This window comes from Cynocephalus volans, chromosome 14, assembly GCF_027409185.1.
Source record: "Cynocephalus volans isolate mCynVol1 chromosome 14, mCynVol1.pri, whole genome shotgun sequence".
NCBI classification, from domain to species: domain Eukaryota; kingdom Metazoa; phylum Chordata; class Mammalia; order Dermoptera; family Cynocephalidae; genus Cynocephalus; species Cynocephalus volans.
The window spans coordinates 23,772,244-23,799,066 of NC_084473.1; the positions used below are offsets into that span (position 1 = coordinate 23,772,244).

Sequence of the window (26,823 nt, forward strand, 5' to 3'; positions counted from 1 at the left end):
TCATGCTCTGCTGCTGCTGCTTCTGTCAGGCTCTTTGTGTTGGAGGTCGGACTCAGTGTAATCAAGAGTTGAGCTGGGTTTGGGTTTTGTTGCCATCATTACCTTCACTGCTGCACAGGCTTCACGTTTCTCCAGCGGTTGGCTGCCGTTCCCTGAGTTGAGTATGGCATGTGGTGCTACAGGATTTTTCTCTTTCTTCCTGCAGCACCCTCATTGTTCAAGTCTGTACATCTGTGCAAAAGAGGAATTTCTCTTTTTGCTGTTGTCCCTCCCCCAGTGACAGACTATTGTTGTTTGTTGCTCAGTGCTGTGCCTGTAGGGCAGGGTGGGCTTCTCTTTTGTTCTTGTCTAGGCTCAGTTGAAGTCAGGTCATTTGTTCCTGGGCATCAGTGGTTGGGCTTTCTCCGTGTTCTTGCTCTCTCTTCTGTGCCAGTCAGATTCTGTGATGTGTTTGTGGTTGGTCCTGGACAGAAATATCCTTCTCCTCCCCTAGAGGTAGTAGATCTCTCCTTAGTACTGGTGCAGGACCGTGTGCCAAAGAATTTCTCCTGCTCCCCCTCCCCTAGAGTGGCAGAGGTTTTGCTCTATTTTGGTTTTTGCCCCTACGCCTCTCCTAGCAACAGTATATCTTTGCCTGTGTCCCCTGGCTGGCTGAGCGTGTTTTTCTAACCCCCCTCTCCCTGCCAAGGCAGAGACATTTTGCTTCTGTTCTCCCCTAAGCAATGGATTTTTGCCTGGACCTTGGGGTGAGAAGGTTTTCTGTTCTTCCCCTAGTGGTTTGAGGTTTTGTTCTGTGTTAGAGAACAGTTGGTGTATCAGGCAGGGCTTCAGGACTGTCCTGGACACTTCCAGCACACTTGTGGAAGATTTTGCAATTGAGTGAAAATTGTCCTTGTGTTTGGGGTCCCCAGATATTCCAGACACAGTAGTTCACACTTGGTATTTAAGAATTTGTTAAAATTTTAGCTGATTTCTTCTTAAACAGTGTCCACTTATTTTTCTGTGACCTGCCAAAGGTGATACAGTTTTTGTGTAGCCTTTCCTTGGAGGAGTTTATCCCTCCAAGGAAAGGAATAAAGTTTACTTGGAATTTTATTAAATTTACTTGGTTAAAATTAAATTTACTTGGTTGGCTGGTGACCTAAACTCTATGTTTGGCCAAGAGTAGTTTTAATTTTGTAGACATGAGTTTTCTTCACATTAGGGTGGGAACAACATTCTTTTCTGGCTTTCTTCATTCTAAGCAAAAGTGGAACTACTCAACAAGGTATAATATTTTAAACTTCTCTTTATGCTAATCCTTCTTTAATGTTTTCTCTTTTCCTTCACCTGCCTTTTGAGCACTTCATCATTTAGGATTGAACCCAAGTTGCTACTTCCTCCATGAAGCCATTCCCGATTCCACTAAGTAGAATGGAACATTTCTTGACTTGTGTCTCTTGTACAAGGTATTTGATTTTTTGCAGGCCCACTGAAATTCTTAGTGAGATTGGGCAGCTTTCAGATTTTGAAGCCTATTACCCTAAGAACTATCCTTCTATATTCAGACTTATGACTATAATGGTTGCCAGGTTTTAGATAGGATCACAAAATAAACTTGAGAAGAAAGATAAAGCAATGTACAAGGGAACTTATATTTATCAGTAGAATAAAAATTTGTGAAATCTCACCACATAGGTTACTGTACTGTTGGTTTGTACAATTGTTGCTCTTGAACTAAATTATTTTCAGAAACAATACTTAAATTTATAGAATCTAATTTTTTTAAAATAAGGGAATTGGTTACACAAACTACTATATGTTTACACAGTGAAATATCATGGAGCTGTAAAAAACAATGAAGACACATATCCTGACATGGAAAAATATCCATGATATGGTGAGTGGAAAAAAAGTGAAGTACAAAGCTGAACATTTTATATAAGAAGGCAAGAGGAATAAGACTATATTTGCAATTAAGTGTATTTGCACAAATAATTGCTGGAAGGATATACAAAAAACTAATAAAAGTGATGACCTATAGTAAGTAAGGGCAAAGTGGGCTGCATGTGGATGATATAGGAATGAAGCTTCTCAAATATATGTTCCTTTTTACATCTTTTCAATTTTTGCATTAAGAATTTTTTATTCAAAAAATTAAAATAGAATAAACATAACTATGTGGATATTGAAAGATAATAGGAAGATCTAAAAAGTATTTCACAGCTGATTAAAAAAAGGTTGGCCTATCAAATAAAAATTGTGTGTGAGCTACATTTATTTTACATCAACCAGATTTCACCAATGAGAAAGTGAACGCAAAGTGTGGAAAATTGCAAAGACAAGGTTTTATGAATCTGGCTCCAGATAAATAAATATATAAAAAGGGTAGTTTTCTAGCACAATTAGAAAGGTTTTGGTTTTAAATCCAGTGGTAGTAGGGATGGTTGGTCAAAGCAGAAAGGAGTACTGTGTATAGGCAACAAGTATAACAGAAACACACAGTACTCAGAATAGGTTGGGCAGCCTTTTCTTACTCATGAATTCACCTGAAATAACCTTGGAAACTGATGAAATGTATTTAACTATTGTCAGGAAGAATAAGGAGATGAAAATACCAAAGAATAGTTTTATCGCAAAGTAGAACATACAAAAACCAATAATTTCTTTATTTATATTATAACCCAGAGACTGACCTTATTGTTGGGAAACAAATGAAATACACAAGAAACTTGGTAAACCAAGGGACGGATGGTGAACGTTACTTAAAGTTGGTAGGAAAATTGGTTGGTAATTTGGAATACAGTTCAGGTTAGAGTCAAATCTCATTTCAAACATCATATGGAATGAAGTATTCAAAAAGTAGTTCATAGAAAAGTGAAAATTAGAGTATTTATCTGCTGTTATTGAAGGGGGAGAAATTTCAAAGCAGAGAAATAATAAAAGAAATAAGGCAATGATGGACAAATCTGTCCACCTAAAAATGAAAACTTCTGTGTTAAAGGCCAGTCATAAGATTGAGAAAATGTTAAAAGACATATTTTCACAATATAAACAACTTTCACAAATGGTTAAGGAAAACATGAAGAAACCCCTATCACATCCCATCCCTAGTAGGGCTGAAAGAGGCAGAATGGCAAAAGTTTGGAAAGAAAGGCAGTGTGAGTAATGGGAGAAATACCTGATTAATGATATGTAAAGTGGTTGCTGCACAGCATTCAGTGTCAGGCTGAATTTGAAGACCATAATATTATAGCAGGATCATGGTTTTGTGATTTTTTTCTCTAGCATGTGATTGGATTGACCTAGGATTAGGAGTTTAAAGGTGGTGAAGTGGAAGGAAGAAAGTAACATATTAGGTGGATTGATAGCTTGGGAGACATCCAAAAATTTGAGACTGGGGCTAACACAGCAACTGGAGTGGTTGAAAGAGAAGGTAGAGCGCTTCTAAGGGATAGAGTCTGGACCCTGGTTATAATATAGAGTAGGATATTGAATGACAAAGAGAAGAAGAGGGTAGTACAGCCAGATGGAAAGCCTCGGGAAAGATGGGGATTGCCTGTGATCTGAAAGTGTCACTCTGGAGAAGTTGATCCCTACTGCCTTACCCTTCACTCTAGAGGGTTCTTTTCAAGAGCCAGATTTAGCCTGGTGGTTGAAAAGGTCTGGTTGGTGATAAGGTTGAGAATGCAGAGATGATTTGTTTTACCACATAAGAGGAGATTCCAGAGGTCCTTGTGAAAAAGACTGGAAGGAAGGGCAGCAGTGGGGGGGACAAATGGGGTGGGTGAAAAAGCATAGAGAGCATTGTGGGCATGAAAATAGGAGACAGGGTAGTTGGCCAGAATGGTGTGTGTTTTGAATAAAGCCCAAGGGTGGTAGGGGTGGGAGCCACAGGTAAAATTAACTAGCCCCAAATTCCTGGATTGACCTGTGATATGATTGTCTCTGGAGCTCATCCACTGTCTTGTCTTTGTGATCTAAAGGGAATGTTAATAAAAAGCTTAACCCTTGGTGGTAAAGCTTTAAATAGTGAGAAGCCATCAGGGCTCACATTTCTGAAGAAGGTTCTGTCTCCCTGCTATTTGGAATTAGCTTTGAAGGAGAATAGGAAGATTCAGCACTATCATTAATTTAGTAAAATCCACTTTGTAATATCCCACTGGCCAGTCGCCCAGGAATGAATAGGAGCCATGATACTGGGTGCTTCTTTATCATAGAGTTATCTTCTGTGGGGAATCCTGTTTCTTCTTACTGTTTTATTTTACCTAAAATTGAGTACCGAGGCCACTGCTGCTGGGGTGACTCCACTGGCTCTGATGATTAAGCTAATAGTTACCAGTCCCATGCCTCTTGGAATATTAGTGCGAATCCCAGTTTGCTGAATACCTTCTTTGGGGAGCTGAATTTTTTTAAAAAAACCAGTAACTACCTCTTGTCAATTTTATATATTTATCTATTACTTTAATCTTTAATTTTTTTTAACCTGTAGTAGTGGCAAGAATGGGAAGTGGCATTTTTGGAATAGTAAAGCATCTGTGTAAGAATCTTGGTATGCTTACAGGGAAACAGTGATGTGTCACAGTATCTAAAATCTGTAATGTTTTCAGTGGCCTAAATGTATCTTCTTTTTCCTACTTTAGATCTGTCCATACTAATGGGAATGTAACTGGAACTGACTGATTATAAAATCAAGGACCATCAGGCAAGATCATGCAGTAGGAAACTTTGCTTCCAAATGAAGGCACCAACATTTAGAATTTCTACTTATTCTAAGGTATCTGAGGCACAACTTTACTTTAATTTGACCCCTTGGCAGTCATTTTATAATGCTGATTTCTATATATAGGTTTTATAAGTTTAAAAGTTCTTGTATGTTAGAATGGCTAGCTTTTAGAGAAGAGTTTATTTCCCCTATGTCATCCCCCACCCTCCCCACAAAAATCAACTGAGAAAAGATCCAGATTTTATAGGGAGGTATTCCTTATAATAAGGAAAGCATGTCAATTATAAGATATTGAGTGCAGATTAAGACTTAGTAAACTATCTATGTTAGAAATACTGCAGTAAATGTCAATTTTTTAAAATTTTATTTATTTTATGTCATGAGATGAGCAACTGAATTCAGCATTGTAACAGAGTCTGCCCATATAATATCAGAGACCTTAGTGATTGTCCCTCAGTTTTGTTTAAAACCTTTCTCTCCCTTTCTCCTGAACTTACTGTTAAGGATTTTGTATTCACCAAGAAATGTTGCTGTTATTCCCCATAGGCTGTCCCTGTAGGACCTTTGGGATCTGATGGATTAGTTTCACTTGGACCAGAAAAACAAGATTTGTAGTTAAAGAATCAAGTGATACTTCCAAAACATGGATTGGATCTCCACTTTAAAGACTACATAAGACAACCGAAAACAAAAAGGAAATATATCAACAGAAAACAAAAACAAAGATAGTCCTCTCTTTTTCTAAAATACATATAAATTCCAAACAGGGTATAGTTAGTTAGGTGTTTATTTAAAAATAAAATAGTTTTATTTTAACTATAATCTTCCAAATAGGCAGAAAGTATGGAAAGTATTTTAGGGGGCAGATCAAAGTTGGTTGGTTTCTCTGTGTATGTTATAGGTTTGTAAATTGATACCTTGCTAGAATGTAAAGAAGGTGAAAATCTGAGAAAAATGTACCACTAATTACTAGGATTGTAAATTTCATTCTACAAAAACATTCCAAAATAATACGAATTCATGATATTGGAAATTCTAAGACTGCCTCAGTTAAAATAAATGGATTACCTCCTAGAAGGGGATGGTGTAATTGAGCAATTTTTGCCAAGGAGAAGTTTTCTTGAATCAAGTAGCAGATGAAAAAGAGTTGCTTTGATAAGTTTTAAAACTTCTCTGGCAGCTACTAGATGTGTTGTACTTTTCTAAGTTTTTTGGTGTCATTTTAAATCAAATAATAATGATTAAATATACAACTTGCCTTATTACCAGGACCATTTAACTTATTTTTTAGATATTTCTTTCCTTCTTACCTCCTATGAACATTAGTTGAATGCCCAAGCTTTGCAAAGAATGATTCTAGATATGGGGAAGAATATAAATTATTCTATAACTTCATGATGAATGAAGTTGAAGACATCTTTTACCCAGAATGTTTACTCTGGGGTTAGGGAGACTAAATTCACTCAATCTAAAACCATTTATATGCAATCATAAAATGAGTATGTAAAATCGTAATTTAGAATTCCTTTCTATATAATATAGTTAAGTTCTATATTCAGACCTTAACAGAAGTAAAGATTAGGGAATAGGAAGTTCTGATCAACTGAATTTGTGACTAATTGGTTGTGGTTGTTAACTATTTATGGTTCTACTTGTAAAAGTATTTTGTAGCCTAAATTAGGTTGCTTAAATCTTTAAATTAGGAATTTCTAATTCATCAATTATATCTTCCCACTCTTTTGCAAGTTTTCGCAGAGTGATATTCCCTATTCATATTTGTCATATTCCCCTTTGAAAATGAACGAAAGTGGAAAATTTTACAAGCTTGTGCTTGGAAGCTTTATATAAATACATCTGAACAATATTTTCTTATACTTTATTTTGAGAAGACTTTAGATTTTGAGATTATGGGATTTTATTATTTTGGCGCGTTTAGAACAAAGCACAGTCAGTACTTGAGAAGATGAGTTAAGGCCCTAGATCATTATATATCCTGGATTACAGTTTACATTAATTTAAAATGATCTCTTTTAAAAATATTTTGTCTGGACTCAGTAAAACATTTGAAAACAAATTTCAGCAAGGTGTATTAAAGGAATGGGTATTTCTTTGCTACAATCTTCTCTGGTGTGTGATAGAAAGAGCACAAACTGGTTCTACTTTCATGCTACCTTGGGGAATTGAATTAATATTTCTTAGTTTCCTTTTCTATAATAATTAATTTTTAGACTTGTGACGAGAAATGAAATGTGTATAAAATAATATAAAGCAATGCTTTTCAGTGTGAAATTAATAAATTTTGTTGCTGAAGTCAGAGAAGACAATACTACTGAAGTATTCACAGGTATCCTTTTCCTAGCAAAAAAACAGGTCAACTCACACTAGTACTGAGAAGCTTGTTAAACCAGTTTCAAAGTTAATGACAAATATTATGCTTGGAGAGAAAGTAAAATGAGCTTTTGGCAAAAATTCCTTATCGAAGGTGTACCATCTGGAAAAGCAATTACTGTCATGTGCGTGTGCTGGTGGATATTTTGTTTTTCAATTGGATGAAAGCACTGATGTACAGAGGATGTATCAGTACTTGATGTAGATGTGTTACTGTTTATCATGGAAAAATCACCACAGCAGAATAGTTTTTTGCTTTTATTTTGTTTTGTTGTTCTTGATGGTGGTGGTTGTTGGTTGTTGTTTTTTAAGCCATTATAGCCTGGAAAGGTTGCATTTATTCCTTCTTATCAAAGCACCATCAACTTGAACTGCAAGAAAGGGTGATACTTGCTTTTCGAGTAAAAGAGATTGCACCAGGATATCAATTTGTATACTGCTTTTTTCAGAGTGAAGAATTGGCATTCAGTAATGTGATTTCTGATCATGATTTAGTGTAGAAGAAAAGAGTAAAAATTGTGGATATAAGCAATTTTTGGTCACTAAAGCCACCTCTATTTAGAGTTATGCTTTTCCACAGTGATATATGCTAGATGTTCAGAGGGAAAGGGTTTTCATGTTTGTTAATTCACTTTTTAGTACAACCAGATAATGAAATACTTCTTTACTTATTTTAATGCCATTTCTATGATTTTGAGGGGAATAACTTACCAAATACATTTAGTATTTTGAATAGTCTGAATTTACAGCTTTATATTCACAATATCATGAATTTTAATGTTAAGGATGAGATGTGAGGATTTTGTAAAAGACTGAATTATGAACCAAATAATTTAATCTTTAAGAGTTTGACCATTTTCCCACACTTGATGAGTTTATTAATTTATCAAAGAAAAAAAAAACAGTGAAATTTTACTGCATATATTTAAAAATCACATCCAAATTTTGAAATAGAACATGAAGAAATACTTCCCAGAGCCAAAATGCAAGCAGAATCCTAATTAGGAATCTTTTTGTTTCAGTCTTCCAAGTTGAAGCATTTAACTTCCAGCTTTGCGTGAAATATGTTTTTTTTTTTTTTTTTAAGCATTCAATGGAATGTTGAAAGTAGGCTTCAGTGAGAAACCTCGCTATAATTTCTGGTCTCTGTTCAATCATAATATCCAGACTGTATATATAACACAGCTGATTTATAATTTAGAATTAGGAATTTTTAATTTAGTAGAAATAAAGAATAAGGAAGAAACTAGCTGAATATGAAAACTGGCATATGGTTCAATCTGATTCCATACCTGGGGTCTTGAACGACTTGCACATTAGTTATCAAACACTGATAGGGTTGTGGCAAAACAACTCAGGTGCTTAATTGAATAGGCTCTGGCTGGCCAAAGATGAATCTATTTGAGCATCATTAAGCATAACTGCATTATAAATGAATCATACCAAATATATTTCAATTATAAATATGGTTCATAATGATACTTAAAAAAAACTCCTTAGTTTTCTTTGGAGTATGCTAAGTAACCAACTATACTTCAGGGTAACCAAACAGTTGATGAAGGGAAGTTTCTTTTCTCATATGCTTTCTAGCTAATAAATGAAGAAGGAGTCATAGAATAGAACATCACCGTTTTGTAATGAATTCCTGGACCTAAGCAAAGCTTATCAATGGCTGTTAACATCACAGGAAGAGAGATGAGACATTAGATTTCTCTTAATGAAAATTCACAGCACTATCCATGAAGTATCCTTGCCAAAAAATTGACTTGAACATGAATCTGATCAAGCTTCTAGCTCTACCTACCAGTTTATAGGAAACACAGAAAAACATGTGAAATAATACTATGGGGATACAGTCAGCAAAATACAGGCTACAGGAAACTCCTTGGGGCATATGACTTGGTTTTTTCAACAAATAAATTGTAGGGAGAAAAAAGAGAAACAAAGGAAGAAATATTAGATTGAGCAATGTTTGGACTTTATTTGGGTTCAGATTTTAAAAATTTGAACATTGACTGGATATTTGATATTAAATAATTATTGTTAATTTTTAGGTGTGATAATAGTATGTAGTTATATTTAAAAAGAATCCTTATCTTTTAGAGATACATATTGAAATTTTGATGGATACAAGGATATTCCTGGAATCTGCTTCATTATTATCCAGAATACAGATGAGGCTATGGGTGGGGAATAAACAAGATTGGCCACGAGTTGATCATTGTTTGAGCCAGAGAGAGGGAAAGGGGTAATTCTTGATAATATTCTCTAAGCTTTTTTTGAAAAATTCCATAAGAAAAAAGTCTAAAAATACAATGAATTATATGTATTCAGCAACCTGCTGAATTCTTATTTCTAATTTTTTTTTGAGTCTATTGGGTGTTCATATAGAAAATCATATTGACTACAAAGGATAGTTTTACTGTACACTGTTTACTATTTATTATTTACTGTTTACTATTCTAAACACTTTATACATATTAATTAGCTCATTAGGTCCTCACAAGAAGTCCAGTGAAGTGGGCATTAATGTGCCAAAGGTTACCTAGCTGGTATGTGTGGTAGAGCTGAGATTTGCGTCCAGGCATTCTAGCGCTACAGTCTGTGCTTCTCTAGTTTTTGTATCTCTCCTTATAACCATATGTTTTTAATCCCTCTGCTCTAATCCTTACACCTTTTATTTCTTTTTTTTGTCTTAGTGTGCTGGCCAAGGAGTTCAGTTTTTAAAGTTTTTATTTGCAATTTTGATTTTTGGAATTTGACTTAATACTTAGGGAATCCAGAGACCAGTTGAGTTCACTCCTTTACAAATACAAGGTACTCACTAAGCAACTAAAAATTAACTTAGCCAGAAACCAAAGAATAAAGTGTTTTATAATAGCAACTAGTGTTTTTATTATACTTCCCTCTTGTTATGTAAGCAGCCTATTCATGACTCATTTTACTTTCAAATTACTTGTTGATTTTATTGGTCCTACTTGCTGAATTTTTGTGATAAAACTATTAGATAAAACTATTCCTTTCTCCCCTTTACCCCTGCACCTATTTTATATATATATATATATATATATACACACACACACACACACACCTATGTGACTTTATGTAAGTTACATGAGATAAAATTAGGCAAAGCACTTTGTATACTGTTTAGCACATAATATGTATCTAGTAAATATGCCTTTTGGTTTAAGAGACAACTACTTCATACTTATAGTTTAAAATTGTTCTTTATTCTTTAATTAACTTTTTAAATGGAGAGAGGAGAATATGGCCTAGTTACTATAAGAAGTCTTAGGTCTGGGACAGTTGGGAAAAACTGTTGATAATGTGTTATGGTGGTTTAATGAGTAATTTCTATGTTCTCTGCAAAGAACTTTTTAATAATAGTCTCTGAGTTTGAGAAAGATTACTGACTGAGTTGGTTGCCGAAAGAATACTTGCTTATTAGTGGATGGAGTGGAAATAATTTAGGGGAAAATGTGAGTTGTCCCATGGGTTAGTGCTTTTTTGTTTCTCTTCAGCCACTGCAAAGGACATTATGACTTAGTAAGGTAGCTAAGCTCATGAAAGGAGACATATAGGCTGTAGTAAGAAAGAAAACTTTTGGTTTCACCCTCAAGAGAAAGAGATGGGTCACAATTACAGACAGCCATTTCCTGAAGGTTATAGAAGGTGGCAATCAGAAGACTTGGAATAGCTAGTTAAAAGTTGTGCTGTTTTTCTGTGCTTCATCACCTCCCTCCCTCCAAACCAGCTGCACCTGTTCTTTTGTATAGCCATAAATTGAAGCAACTTTTTAACGTATCTTTAGTGGTATTTTTTTTCTCTTTAGTAGTATTTTTAAAAATGGTACTAAAGTATTTGCAGACTAAAGATTGTAGAGGCACAAGAGTTTCCTTCATTTTTCCAAAGGACAGTTATAATTATTGAATAGCATAGCTATTGAAGTTGTATAACCTGACTGTATTAAAGAAGAGGATTTACTTTTGAAGGGCCAAGGTTATTGGTAAGAGACAAAACATATTTTTTGAAGAATAAAGTGTGTGACAGAAACTCACTCTCCTATCTGGTTTTGAAAACTTTGAGAGGGAAGATGAAACCTGGATACTATGGAAACTAAAAGTGATATGAAAGAATAAGCATAGTTGAGAGGTGCTCAGTTTAACTTCTTCTATCAGTTATTTGGTGAAGGCATTGAGATGTTTATTGTTCTCAAGATGAGGAAGCATGGCTAATGTGGTCTATATAGTGTGTCGGATCAAGTGAATTTAAGAGAAAAGAAGGTTGGTATGAGGAAAATAAAAATATAATAATGAGAATAATAGCTAATATTTAATGATTGCTATGTGTCAAGCACTGTCATAGATTTTGTTTAGATATATTTTCAGACACTGTCCCAGTAACCAAGTGAGGTGTAAGTTATTGTTGCATTTATTTTATGTATTAGGAAGTTAAGTTATAATAAGGCTTACTTGGGAGTTAAATAACTCACAGTAGAGCCAGGATTCATCCATCTCTCTCTCTTGGTGTTAAGCCAAGTTTGAGGTCAGACCCAATTCTTAATCAGAATTTAAAAAGTGAATTATTCTTCTAGTTTAAACAAACTGCAAAAGCATAGATTTGAGAAAACCAGGGCTTTAGGAATTTCACTAGTTCAGTGTAAGTTTATGATATGATGGGGTTCCTAAAAAGTATCACAAATATATTAGGTACAGTACAGTGTCTCATACAAGAAAGATCACAGTTATAACATGCTACTTACTAGTCAAACCACATTTTACAATTTTAGAGAAAAAGGAGGGTGCTTTGTTTTGACAATGGTGTTTGATATGAAGTGGCTTTTCAAGTATTTTATCACTGTAACTTCCTTGGTTAAAAGTGAACATGGAGATGTTTAACATGGAAATAAATTTAAATAGCTATAACATTTTTTGAGAATTTTTTTGATATTCCTTGAAATTAGAAATTCCTTACATTGTCAAGAAACACTCTTTGCCTATTTTAGGCCTAGCAAAGTAAACATAAAGTTAGATTAAGTGCAAAATTGAGAATCTCTGTCCTAACTCTTCATATCATATAGATGCATATAATGCGAGTAAAAATTGTAAGTCTGAAAAAGCATAGTGTAAAACCTGCATATAATAATGGGGTTTATTTAGTCACTTATGAAGCTTTCATTTGTCTTTGGGATTAAATATACTTTTCCAGTTGACCATGCAACATTAAAAAAATAAATTTTAGATTAAACCATAAAGGAAAATCTTAGTAAATTTCAGAAAAGCTGAAATTATATGTCTATTCTCTTTCTACAACAGAAGTTTAAAACCACTTGGAAAAATCAAACAAAAAACTTTCTCAAGTAAATATTGGGTCAAACAAGAGATCAAATATACAATGGCTGATTGTTTACCAAGCTGAAATATATTTACTGGCACTCTTTATTCCTTTGTGTAGGTCCAAATTTTGATTTGATATTCCTTTACTTCTGCTTAGATAACATTTCTTTAAGTGCATATCTGCTATAATATTTTTTTTCCGCTTTTGTCTGCAAACATTTTCACTTTTTTAAAAAAAGATAATTGATTGTATGTATCTGTGGGGTACAGCATTGAATATCAATACCTGTGTGCAATATGTGATGTTCAAATTAGGATAATTAGTATATTTAACATTACATCATGTAATCATTTTTGTGGCTCTTTACCAATTTCTTGCTAACCCCTCCTCCCCCTCCCCCTTTCCCATCTCTGGTGGCCTCAGTTCTGTTCTGTCCTTTTGATAATTCAGCAAATTATTGATTGTTGTATCTTTCTTTCTTTCTTTCTTTTTAGCTACCACTCATGAGTGAGCACGTGGTATTTATCTTTCTGCGCCTGGCTTATTTTACTTAACATAATTTTCTCTAAGTTCATTCATATTGCTGTGAATGGCAGAATTTAATTCTTTTTATGGCAGAGTAGTATTCCATCATGTATATGTACCACATTTTCCTTACCCAGTCTTCACCTTCATTTTGAAATATATTTTAATTGCTTGTAGAATTTTAGTTTGACAGTTTTTTTTCTTCTAGTCATTAACGAAGTTGCCCATTGTTTTCTCATTTGCATAGTTTCTGCTGAGAAGTCTGCTGTGATGCATACCTTTGTTTTTCTGTATTTGCCAGGTCTTTTTTCCCCCTCTGGCAGACTTTAACATTTTTTCTTAATCACTGGTTTTCAACAATTTGGTTATGATATTTCTTGGTGTGGTTTTTGTTTATTCTGCTTGGATTTTGTTGAGCCTCTTGTGTCTGTGGGTTTATGGTTTTGGTATTATTTGAAAAAATTTTGCTCATTATTTCTTCAAGTATTTTTTTCTATCACCATCTTCCCTCTAGTTTTTGGACCTCAATTATGTGTGCATTAGCTTTTTTTTGTATTTTGCTACAAGTCACTGATGTTCACTTTTTTTTTTCTTTAAAAAATTTTTCCCTTTGTGCTTCATTTTGGATATTTTCTGTCACTGTTTTCAAGTTAACTGTCCAATCTGCTGTTAATCCCGCTCAGTTATTTTTTATTTCGGTTATTGTATTTTTCATTTCCAGAAGTTCCATTTAGGCTTTAAAATTTTTTTGCACTTCTCTTTTCAGCACCTCCATGTCTTTCTCTACTTTCCTGAGCATATTGAGCATATTTATAGTAGCTCATTTAACATCTCTGTCTGCCAAGTTCTGTTTCTCTGTCAGTTCTGTGTCTGTTTCTATGGATTAGCTAGTCTCCTAGTTATAGGTTATATTTTCCTTTTATTTACATGCCTGATAAATTTTGACTGGATGTCAGACATTGTGAATTTTATGATATTGGGTGCTGGATTTTGTTGTAGTCCTTTAAATAATGTTGGTCTAAGTTTTGTCATGCAGTTAAATATTTTGAGATCAGTTTGGTGTTTTTGAGACTTACCTTGTTTTTAGGAAACTCTGTTAGGGTGCGTCAGAGCAGTGTGCAGCCTTTTTTCCCTAGAGCTAATTTAGAAGTTAATTTCCTTCTGAGGACTTCACAATGATGTCTCAATGTATTATGAGGTCTTTTACTTTACCCAGTGGGAAGAGAAACTATTCATAGCCTTGTATGAGTTTTAGGAATTCTTTGGCCAATTTTTTTTCAGTGATCCTTTTGCCAGCCTCAGGTAGTTTTCTTTCACACATGACAGGTATGTACACTGCCAATGGCTTGAGGGGGCTCATTTGAAGATCTTCAGAGCACTGTCTGTGTATGCAGTTTCCTTCTCTGTGCTACACTATTCCACAAATTCTGGCTGCTTTGGCCTCCCTAAATCTCAGTCTTAGTATTCTCAACTCTCTGAAACTGCTAGGGTCTGTTTAAGACCCCCCCCCCCCCCCCCGCCCAACCCCGTCTCTCTGCTGCATCCTGGAAAATACTTCAGGGATGTGAGGTTGGGCAATTGTAGGGCTCACCTCATTTTTTCATCTTTTCTGAGGGGGTCTACTCCTCTGCCTGTTGTCCAATATCTGAAAACTGTTGTTTCATCTTGTTTTATCCAGTTTTCTGGTTATATAAGCTGGGAGGATAAATCTGATTCCTGTTATTCCATCAAGGCTGTTTGTGGAAATTCCTGATTATCTTTTCCTCCTTTTTCTATGGGTTACGATATAGGCCTAAGTAAGAGAAGCCAAGAAACTAGTTGGCCTGTTCTCAGTGTTTCAGGTGTTTGCCTTAACTGTAACAGAGGCAGAGGAGTCCCTAGCTGCCTATGGTTCAAAACCTTTGATAATAATGAACAGGTGATTTCTCCTTCCACAGACCCTCTTTCTTTGCCTTCCGGAACCTATTGCAGTGGTAGGGTGGTTGATCAAGAATTATGGTATTCTGAGTCTTGGTCAAATACTACATAGTTTTAATAAGTTCTTAGTACTTTTAACTGAATTAAGACCCGTATTTATTTGCTTTTTCTCAGCTGTTTCTATTTGCTATCATTCACCTTTAACTTTATCATGTTGATTGGTTTTGTTATCTGCTAGTTAGTCATCTAACTGGTTGTCATTTTTCAGCTGGGTTGTATTTTATTCATTTGTCATGTATTTTTCTGTATCACAAAAACCTTTAGGATCTTGGAAGGGTTTGATCTTTATGCATTACATCTTTAGTTTTATTACCTGCTTCTTTGTCCCTGCTTTCCTCTACTCAAAAATGAATGAATGAATGAATGAATGAATGAATGAATAACTGTACAGATGTAGAGAAATATATTTACACACACATGCACACAGTGCATTTTCTCAGTTCTAAGACTATTAATTGTGAAATGTGCCATACACTTAATATATTTTCAGGAAAAAAAGAAACATATTAAGTTTATTTTGAAAGCCCTTCTTAAAGATTTACTGACAGAAGAATACATGTGTCCATATAACTTCTGTACTATCTTTGGAATCATAAGGTTGGGTTTACTCTTTTTTCGTATTTTGACATGCTCCCTTTTCTCACCTGTGCTTGCTTTCTTGTTCTCTTTACGTGTTATGGTTGCCAGTATAATTTTGAGTCATATGGGAGATGTTTGGAATTTAACTGCTTTTCTTTTTTGGCTAACCTCATAGTTTCAGTTTTTCTGTAGATAAACCGTGAATTAAATAACTTCCTTTTTGAGTCAGCTGGAAACTTTTGACAGATTGATATCTAGCACTTTGGTGGTAGTACTTCGTAAAATGCAAATTGGTCATACCAATGTCTTTTAGCTCTGATAAATTCTATGATGTATTTTGAGAGATTGTGCAATTTTTACTGCCCCTTTTTTTCTTTTTAAATTTTTACTGCCTTTAATTGCCCTTGGTTGGCTTGCAACAGACAACTTTTGTATCACAGTAGCTTTTTATTTCAGTACTTTATCATGTTTCAATCTTTCTGAAAACATTTTAAACCCAGTTAGGCTTTCAAAGTTAAAATTCAACTGCATGTGAATTTATTTGTGCAGGTAATTCAATCCTGGTCATCTGGTCATAGTTGGATAAACAGATAACTTCTAGGGGAATGTATTTTCCATAGGTTTACACACTAGCATTACACATTACATCACAACTTATTGTTTTACTTGGCTACTGGTAGATTTTTTGTCAGGGAGGGCAGCTAGCTTACACAGGGACCAGAACCCAAGACTTTGGTATTACCAGCACCACACTCTCCCAAGTGAGGTAACCAGCCTGCCCCTACTGGTAGATTTTTTGGATTTTAGTTTCAGAAACTTAAAAATATTATTTTATGAAAAACAAGTATCTTTAGAATTGAAAATATATTGTGTAGGAATTTAATATGTAATAAGCAAGCATAAAAATCTGTCAGTGGTAGAATTGTTTAATAAGTTTTAGATTGATCAGATAGCAGTTAGAAAAGTTAGTGTTGAGCCTATCCATATGCAAATATAGTCAACTTTTAAAAATTAAAATACTAGTGGCACTATGCAAAAAATAGTAATCCTCTAAAGTAAGAAGACTGTAAAAAAGTGCTTGTAAAAAATTAAGCACATCAGTGTGAAGAAAACCAACACAGTTTAAACTAAAAAAGAAAAATAACAAAATGGAAAACATTTACAAATATGACCTTAAATAAGTATTAAATGAGTATTATAAAAATATTTATGATGCCAAGATTCCATAAATACATTGATAAAGGACATGCTCATTAGGTCATAAAGGGACATAGAGTAAATAAACATAAGGAAAAGAGTTCAGCCTCATTGATAAAACAGTAGTGACTAACTTTTTTATACTCATTGAGTAACCATAATAAAGCAGCTCAAAGGGAATCAAGTACTCATACATTGCTTTTGGAATTGGAGTAGCTCATTTTGAAGATAGTATGGCAGTATGTATCTTAAAAGCAATGAACATATCCAATACCATTGATTTAATGATCTTATTCTTGGGAATTTACATTAAGTAAATAATCCAGGGAATAAAAAAGCTGTATTAGAGCTATGTTCACAATAGTATTATTTACAATAGTAAAAACTGAACAACCTAGTTGGTCAATAGTGGGAAATTTATCTACAGTATTATGATAAATTAATACCCAAATAGTTCATATTCACTACATGTAAGTATAAGCACTGTGATAACAGGGACCATATCTTTTTTGTTCTCTGCTATAAAACCAGCACCTAGAATAGCTTGGCATATAGTGGGTACTAAACAATTATTAGTATTATTTTTTGAAATGAATAAGTCAATGGAATAATGTTAAGTTAAAAAAAATTAAAGCATACACATATAGAAACTGTTCTCAAGTACCTTAATGAGTAAGGGAGATGGGGAGCAAGTTGGTTGGTGAAGAGTTTTTTGGAGGAGTTTGAACTGGGGTTTAAAAGTTTAGTAGGATATGTATTCTCTTGGATACCAGGAGTAGGGAAAGGTAGTGCAGGAAGAGGGATCAGTCTGTGGAAAGGTCTGACAGAATTGACTGGAGGATAAGATAGGAACTAAGGCATAGGTAAGGGCAGGGTCCTCAGTAGACTTGTAAATCAGGCTAACTAGGTGGGACTTTATTATGCGGTATGGGAAGTCATTGATGGTTTTCAGGAGAGTTGACATTGAAGGAGTTATATAATTCAAGACGTTAATCTGGCTTTGGTATATAAAACAGGTTCAGTCAGGGAGATCAGTTTAAATTATGTTAGAAATAGAGTGGAACTTCATGTGAGAAGTTCAGTTACAGTAATTGTTATAAAGCTGATGAGCTTATCATCTTGAAGTATGAATAGGAATCTGATACCTTGTTCCTTTGCACTAGTATTATTTTTATTAATTTTGAGAAGTAAAGTTGGTTATGGAAAAGAACATTGCTGCTAGAAGATAAATAAATTAAATATAGTACGGGAAAAATTTACTGAAATCTTAAGTTTTAAATGATTTACAAAAACGTTTAAGGTTAGAATAAAACCGTCTTGAGAAGTATTTGTTGAATTAAGCCACACAAATATGTATGTAGTTCTTTCAGCCTTACTTTTGTTTCTTAAAATCCCTCTTCTCTTCATTGAAGACAGAAGATATCTATGTCACCTGTCAGTTTATTCTGTCAAAAATATTGCTAGAATATATTTTTAAAATTATAATCTTTTAGAGAAGAATCAAGACTTTTAAAAATTATAAATTGAGGTCATAGTTTTCTCCCTAGGTCTTTATGAAAAAGTAGATTTTCTGTTTGATTTGTTCCCCTAGCATTTAACATGTTAGTGACATTTGAATAGTGAAAGTTGACATTTATGAAGCAGGTGGTTATGCTGAATTAGTATCTTGAAATTTATTTGGAATAAACAAAAGAGATTTTAAAGAAAAATCAATTTATTGCCAATTATTGTGCAGAACTAATGCTGCATTGTTTATAAAATGGAAAAACATTATAAATTAAATCATCTCTAGGTAAATGTGCAGATTCTTCAAAAAAGAAAATGGACATTTTACCAAACAGTTGGACAGTGTTTTCGAACATTAATGTTTAATTCAGAATCTAGAAATTTAAATGAAAGCTTTAGATGACCAAATGATGAATTCTTAATTGAATTGACAATTCAATAGAATTGTTTAAATAATAGAAGAATATATTAGAAGAATATATCCAAGTGCCTAATTAAATTATTTTATATTTTCAGGGTTAGGGGTTAAGTTGGGAAGGGCTTTGCAGAATAGGTGATAACTTTACCTGAATCATGAGATTTAGTAATTATTTATCAAGTATGTACTGTTTGTTCTGCATGCCAAATGCTGAGTTTGCACATATGCGTTAAGACATGGTCCTTTCCTTAATGGACTAACAATTGTTTATAAACTGTGTAACAAATATTGCGATAAAGGTAATAATATTCCATGGGAACATAGAGATTAATTTGCAGAAGGGACAGGAGGAGAGGGAGAGTTAGAGCTTTACAGAGAAGGTGGCATGAGCTGGGACTGCAGTAAGGGATAAACACACACTCCCTGGAGAAGGGGGAAAGGGCTGTTCTTCAGTAGGATGTGAAGCATGAAGAGGCACAGAAGGGTTTTCTTTCTTCTCATTAAACAGAGTAAGTGTATCGATCCTTTTATTGGTGGGTGTAGAAAAAAGCTCTGTTATTGTCGAAACATTTCTCATCGAATTCATTTTAGGATGTCTTTAAATATTATAGTAAAAATTGTCTACAAAGAGTTGTGAAGAAGCATTTTGGGACAATGGAAATGTTAGTGGTGGTGATTACACAGTTGTTTTCATGTGTCAAAATTCATTTCACTGTACATTTAAATAATGCATATTTTATTGCATATGCATTTTATCTCAATAATGTTGATTTTAAAATAATCTGTGAAATCGCACTTCTTCCAAATTTGTATCTAGTACTTAAAAAACTGAGTTCCTAAGGAAGAAGTTTTCAGCTACCCATTCTCAAACTCAATGTTCAACACAGAATAAGCATATAAATCGCACAGGAGAGAGCATAATATGTAAGGTCCATGCTTTCATGGAACTTACTTTTTAGTGGAGGAAGGAGACAAACAATAAAGAAGAAAAACTATGTAATTAATTTCATATAATTAAGTGCTATGAAAAAAGTAAACCAAGGTAGTGGGACACACAACCATGTGTGGTAGGGAAGAGCTGTCATTTTAGATAGGGAGGGGTGGTCAGGTAAAGCCTGAACGAGGAGTCAAGCATAGCTCCAGCTTTTTAATTTTGTTCCTCAAATCTGATGGAACTCACTTAAGTATAGAACTAAGACTGAATCCCTATGGGAATTACAATTGTGATTATAACAGGGGATATAAATGTTGTAAACTTGAACAAAATTAAGTAAATTGGTACGTGGGAGATATGAATACACTTCTCTCAATTCTTATACCAGGGATTCAAAATTTAAAATGTGAAAAAATTTTAAATTTTATATGAAATAAAATTTAAAATTAAAATGTGGAATAAAATGCACACACAGTGATACCTGATTCTTCTTGGTTCTTGATAATCTTTTTTCTTAATGTGAAGGAATGCCTCCTGGCCTCCATGGTTTGTGATGAGAAATTTGCTGCCATTCTAACTGTTGTTTCTTTATAGGCAACACACTGTTTTTCTCTGGATGCTTATAAGATTTCTTTTCTTTGTCCTTAGTTTTCAGGAAACTGTATTATGATGTGTCTATGTTTGGATTTTGGGGGGTTTAACCTGTTTGTGGTTTGCTCAGTTTCTTGAATCTGTTAGGTTATGATTTTCACCAAATTTGGAAAATTGTCACTGATTATTTTTCAAACTTTTTTTTTCAGTCTGTACTCTTTCTACTCTCCTTCTGGAACTTTGATGACATGAAAGTTATATTTTTTGTATTTGTTCCACAGGTTCCTGAGGCTCCATTTATTATTATTTTTTCAATCCATTATTTTTCTGTTGTTCAGATTGTATTATTTCTATTGATTTGTCTTCCAGTTCACTGATTCTTTCTTCTGTTATCTTCGTTCTACTATTGAGTCCATTTAGTGAGCTTAATTTTGGCTACTGTACTTTTCAGTTTGAAAATTTTCATTTATTTCCTCTTCATATCTTATTTAAGTGCTGTGATTTTCTGTTTTTCCATTTGTTTTAGTAGTGTCTGTAATTGTTTGTTGGGCCATTTTATTGATACCTGCTTTAAAATCATCGTCAGATAATATAAACATCTGTATCATCTTGGTATTGGTGTCTATTAATGGTCTTTTCTCATTTAAGTAGAGATTTTTCATAATTCACTTTATGTTTTTTTCATAATGAGTAGCATTATCATCAAAACAAATTAGGAGAATAAGAAGAAAGAAGAAAACAGAACCAGTCTAGCTGTATAAGCTCAGTTTCTTTATGAAGTAGAAATAATATCTACTTCATAGACTTTTTGTAAAGACTCCATGAGAACACCTGTGTGAGGTATCCAGCCTCATCCCTGGAATATAACAAATGCTTAGAAAATATTAGTTCACTTAGCTTTTCTTTTTTCTGCTTATAGCATTTTGAAAATTTTACTGTCAGCTATATAGCATTTTAAGGGAAGAGGCTCTTTAAAAGAAGTCTTAACTTTTTCCCTCCACTAGTTCTCTAAATTGTGATTAATACAAGTGTCCACCTGTTTCTCAATACTGGTGTATGAGTCTGTTTCTGTTGCTTATAACTGAATACCTGAAACTGGGTAATTTTTAAAGAAATAAAATTTATTTTTTATAGTTTTGGTGGCTGGGAAGTCCAAAATTCAGGGAATACATCTGGGGAGGGTCTTCTTTCTGGTGGGGTAACTCTGCAGTAACTCAAGGTATCACATGGTGAGAATGAGCTAAGCAAGAGAGAGCTAAACTTCTCACTCACTCTCCTTATAAAGCCATTAGAACCAAACCCATTACTTCATGAATGGATCGATCCATTCATGAGGGCACAGTCTTCACAATCTAAATATCTCTTAAAGGTCCTGACTTTCCAATACCATAATTGGATTTCCCACCGTCTTAACACTATTACAATGGGGGTCAAGTTTCCAACACATGAACTTTTGGGGGACACATTTAACCCATAGCAACTGGCTTAGCTTTTTTGTTGGGAATGGACCTTTTTATTGTTAAACCTGGGTGCTTATCCTCCTTATCCTAGGCCTTAGGGAATTTATCCACTTTATTTTATTCTTTAGAGAATCACCTCTATCTCCTGTACTAATATAGGGCACAAGTAGAATGATGTATTGTTGTAAGCCTCCTGCTACTTGCTGCCCAAGATGACAAGTACGCTTTCTCTTTTTGTTTTTAGGATTTTGCAACTAAGCATTATGGGCAAGGTAAAAGGAGGAAGAGGTAGGGAAGGGGTGATGGTGATGACAGAAATACACATAGGGGAGTGACAAAGCTTAGGAAATCCTAGTAGCTTCTTAAAGCCACTGGTAGGACTTGACTCTTGCTGAGCTGGTAATTGGAAGCCCTCTTGGAGTGATGCATCTTGAGTTTTAACCTTTTTCATTAAACCTTGTTGGCCTTCACAATGGAAAGGTTTTCCTGAAGAAATGACATTTCAGCTGAATTCTGAAAGATGAGTTAGGAGTTAATAGATGAAGGAAAAAGAGTGTGCCAGACAGACAGAACCAGCACATCTGAGGTGGTTAAAGTAAGGAGGGAGCATAGCACATTGACAGTACTAAAAGAATGTCGGTACAGTAATAAACATAGTGTGGTATTGGCAAAGAGATAGACATGTAGATCATTAGAATAGATAGTCCAGAAATAAGACCCACACAAATATGGACAATCGGTTTTTTGACAAAGGTGTAAAAGCCATTTGGTGGAGAAAGGATAGCCTTTTTAGTAAATAGTAGTGGTTTTGCATTCATATGCCAAAAAATGAAATTTGATTTATATCTCACACCTTATATAACAAATAACTCAAAATGCATCATAGATCTAAATGTGAAATGTGAAACTTTTAAAGATTTTGGAGGAAAGCATAGGAAAGAGTTCTTAGACATGACACCAAAGCACAATTCATTAAAGAAAAAAATGATAAATTGGACTTCATAGAAATTAAAAGCATTTGTTTTGTTAAGTACTGTTAAGAGAATGAAAATACAAGTACAGGCTGAGAGAAATTATTTGCAAATCACATACCCAATAAAGGACTTGTATCAAGAATATATAAAGCATTCTCAAAACTCAACAGTAGGGAAACAACCCAATTTAAAAATGTGCAAAAGATATAAATAGACATTTCATTAAAGAGGATATAATGTTGGTAAATAAGCACATGAAAAGATGTTTGAAATCATTAGTCATTAGGGAAATGCAAATTAAAACCACCGTGAGATACCACTACATAGCTATTTAAATAACTAAAATAAGAAATAATGACAATACTAGGTACTGGCAAGGATGCAGAAAAACTGGAACTCTCATACATTGCAGGGGACAATGAAAAATGGTAAATACATTTTTTTACAAAAAGAAATTTAGGAATAAATATATATTTACAGAATAGTTGCAAAGATAGTATAAGAGCCCCATATACCTCAGTTTCTCATAATGTTAACATTTCACAAAACCATGATATATATTTTAAAACTAAGAAATCAGCATTGGTACATTGCTTTTAACTAAACTCCAGACTTTATTTAGATTTTCCCAGTTTTTCCACTAATGTCCTTTTTTGGTTCCATAATCCAATTCAGGATTCCACATTGCATTTAGTTATCCTGTTTCCTTAGTCTCTTTTAGTTTGTGACATTTTGTTAGTCTTTCCTTGTTTTTGATAACTTTGATGCTGTTGATTAATACTGGCTAGGTATTTTGTAGAATATTCCTCGATTGGGTTTGTCTGATGATTTTCTCATGATTAGACTTGGGATATGATTTTTTGGGGAAGAATACCACAGAAGTGAAGTACCCTGCTCATCACTTTATATCAGGGAATACAATATAAACATGATTATTACTGGTGATATTAACCTTACCAATTTGTTTTTTTATACCCTGGAAAACAGTTTGGTACTTTTTAATATAGTTTAACATACACTTACCGTATGACCCACTAATCACACTCTGAATATTTATTCTATAATAAAAAAACTTTTTAGAGTGCCACCTTGTAACACTAAGACCACGGGTAAGGGTTTGGATCCCCACTGGCCAGCCACCAAAAAAAAAAATAAATAAAATAAAAAATGTTCACATAAAAGCCTATATACAAATATTTCTAGCAGCTCTATTCATAATTATCAAAAACTGGGAACAGCTGAAATGTTTTTTAGTGAGTAGAAAGATAAGTGGTGGAATATCCATACAGTGGTTTACTACTCAGCGATAAAAAGGAACAGATTACTGATACATGTAGCAACTTGAATGAATCTCACAGGTATTGTGCTGGGTGAAAGAAGCCAATCTCAAAAAATTGCACACTTAGTGGTTCCATTTTGTGATAAGACAGGGCCATTCTGATACAGAACAGGTTAGGAGTTAGTGTGATGGGAGGGTGTGGCCATAAAGCATAAGGGAGTTTTTTTGGTGGGGATGGAACTATTCTGTATACTGCTGGTTGTGAATTGTAAGATTCTCTGCATGTGTTAAAATTTATAGAATTGTACACACAAAATACAATTTTTTAAAAAGTAAACCTGAAGTAAAAAGAAAACAAGATTGCATAACTGAAACATAGGGAACAATAGCAAAAATGGTATGATGTAAGACTGGAAAATAGAGAGGAGTCACGTCATTCGGTCCCCACAGGACTTACACATTAGAAGGGTTCTGGGAAGCTTTTGAAGGGTTTTAAGCAGGGGAATGACCTGATCAGGTTGATTTTTTTTTTCTTTTTTTAAATAAGATCTCTTTCATCTTTCAGGGTGGAGAATGAACTGGTGGTGGTGATCAGGTGGGCGGGTGGGGGATGGAAGATGTAAGAGAAAGAATAGATGATAAGGCATTTGCTTCACCTCTCTCACACATTTTTTTGGTAGAGCCCAATTCCTGAAGTCTTTTTTTAGTATTAGGATCATGGTGATGACAAGAATAATTATAATTACAGGTAATTGTTCCTATACTTTTGATTTTTTAAAGTACATTCTGTATTTGTGTACTTTATACCCTGCTTTTTAAAAATGAATAAATGAGGTTTAGTAACCAACTAACGTATTGTCTGTATGTGTCTAGCCAATATGTTGGTTTCAAGTGTTGCCATCTTTTAAAAAATATTATGTATGCATTTCTTGGAATATTATTATACTTGCTCTTACTTTTAAAAATGAGTCAAATTAAAGAAATGCAGCTGATATTGATAATTATAAGGCTTATAAATTGAATATTAGTAAAGACTAAGATGAAAATGATATATTTTTGGCTTTAGTCAGGTAATTATTGGATTAAAGAATATTATCTTTTTTTGAGATCTGATCTTATTTATTTGGTACTCTTTAAAAATCTTATTTTTTGACTGGACTTAGAAGTAGAAGCTCTCAGAGAGGACAGCCTATGTCTCTTGGCAATCTGTACATGGCTTTTTTCCTTGGCCTCCTCCATTCTCTTGGCCAAAAGTTTAGCATATTCTGCGGCCTCTTCCTTATTTTTCTTATTGCGCTGTTTCCTCAGAGCAATACGCCAGCGCTTGTGTCGCAGGACACGTGGAGTAACAAGGCGCTGAATCTTGGGTGCTTTGGTCCTAGGTTTCTTACCTTCTTTGTTTGAGGGCTTTCTTACAACATATTGGCGGACATCATCTTCTTTGGAGAGATTGAAAAGTTTGCGATTCTGCTAGCTCTTTTGGGACCCAGGCGACGAGGCACCGTAGTATCGGTCAGTCCAGGAATATCCGCTCCTTTTTTTTAAAACAATAACCAAGTTGAGAACGCTCAGGTTGGCATCCACAGAGCAACCCCGGACAGATTTGCTCTTCGTTTCTGCAGTTCTTCTTGGTCTACAACAGGAATTCCCCTCACTCAGCAGGTGGACACGGCCGTGGGTCAGGACGCCCTGCTTCCTGGGGAAACCTCGCTTGTCGTTCCCACCACTGATTCTGACCACACATCCTTGCCATTCTTAACCCAGAGCCTCAGCAGCAACCTCTGTGGCCCTACGCCGCTCATAAAAAGTACCAGGCTTGCGTTCGTCGTCCACTTCAATGAGTTTCCGGCAGCCAGTGGCTGGGAGGAGATATCCAGCTAAGGATTGAGAGGACTTAAAAAAAAAAAAGCTTAGAAACCCGCCTTCATCTTGAAGTAGCTGAATGCCTCCCCCAAAATAGTAACTGTTTACTGTGTGAAGGAAGAGGACAGAGTTCGAAGAAAGTATAGAATTGTTGGAATTAAAACATTATATGTGTATACATATACAATGAAAATATACATACATTTTCAGTGTATACATTAAATATACAATGAAAGATAAAATGTGTGAAAATTTACCACAGACTGCTATTAAAAGGTTAGAAAACACATATGCCCCTTAGTTTACCTGACTACTCGTGAACAGTATACGTCATCCTTTGGTATCTGCAGAGGATTGGTTCATATATATTGAAAATACATCAGAATATGTATTTTTGATCCGTGGTTGGTTGAATTTGTGGACGCAGAACGTGTCGATGTTGGAGGGCCGGCTGGAGGACTTGAGCATCTGTGTAGTTTGGTGTTCCCAGGCGGTGGGAGCGGCTTCTCAAGCTAATCCTCCGCGGATACCGCAGGAAGACGACTGTTGACCAGTGTTCAGGTGAAATCAACGGCATATATGTTTTCTAAACTTCTAATAGCAGTCTGTGATAAATTTCCACACATTTTATCTTTCAGAAGTAAGTTTTCAGTAATATATATAAATGTAAAGAATTTCTTGCAATAATAGTATTGCTATCAATATATTTCTGTTGTAATCTTTTATTTCCTACTTATATTTGCTTTTGGTTGAGTTTGCTTTTCTTTTTCTATTTTCTTAAAGTAGAAGTTTACATAACTGATTTGAGATTTTTCTTATTTCTAGTATAGATGTTTGCAAGTATAAATTTTCCTCTAAGCACTGCATGAGCCCTGCATCCTATAAACTTTGATATGTTGCATTTTGATGTTTATCTTAAAGTACTCTCTAATTTCCCTGTAATTTTTCTTTTTACCCATCGTTTATTTAGTAGAGTGTTGTCTAACTTCCACACATTTGTGAATTTTCTAAGTTTCCTTCTGTTATTGTGGTCAGAAAACATATTTTCTGTTATTTTCTATGATATTAGTCTTTTAAAATATATTAG

At 34.3% G+C, this 26,823-nt stretch overlaps 1 protein-coding gene and 1 pseudogene across 12 annotated transcripts in view; one reads left to right on the plus strand and one right to left on the minus strand.

The window, feature by feature from the left end:
- Window positions 1–26,695, minus strand: LOC134362479 (small ribosomal subunit protein eS6-like; annotated as a pseudogene).
- The window catches only part of NCOA1 (nuclear receptor coactivator 1), a 256,917-nt gene that overhangs the window by 56,381 nt on the left and 173,713 nt on the right, over window positions 1–26,823 (plus strand). For 7 of the 12 annotated variants that reach the window (XM_063077723.1, XM_063077722.1, XM_063077732.1 and 4 more), the window contains exon 2: window positions 4,623–4,756. The exons of 4 other annotated variants lie outside the window; for them this stretch is intronic. The gene's annotated coding sequence lies outside the window, so the exon portion shown is untranslated. Of the gene's footprint in view, window positions 1–1,415; window positions 1,449–4,622; window positions 4,757–26,823 lie in introns of those variants that run through there. One more of the 12 variants, XM_063077724.1, reaches the window with a different exon arrangement.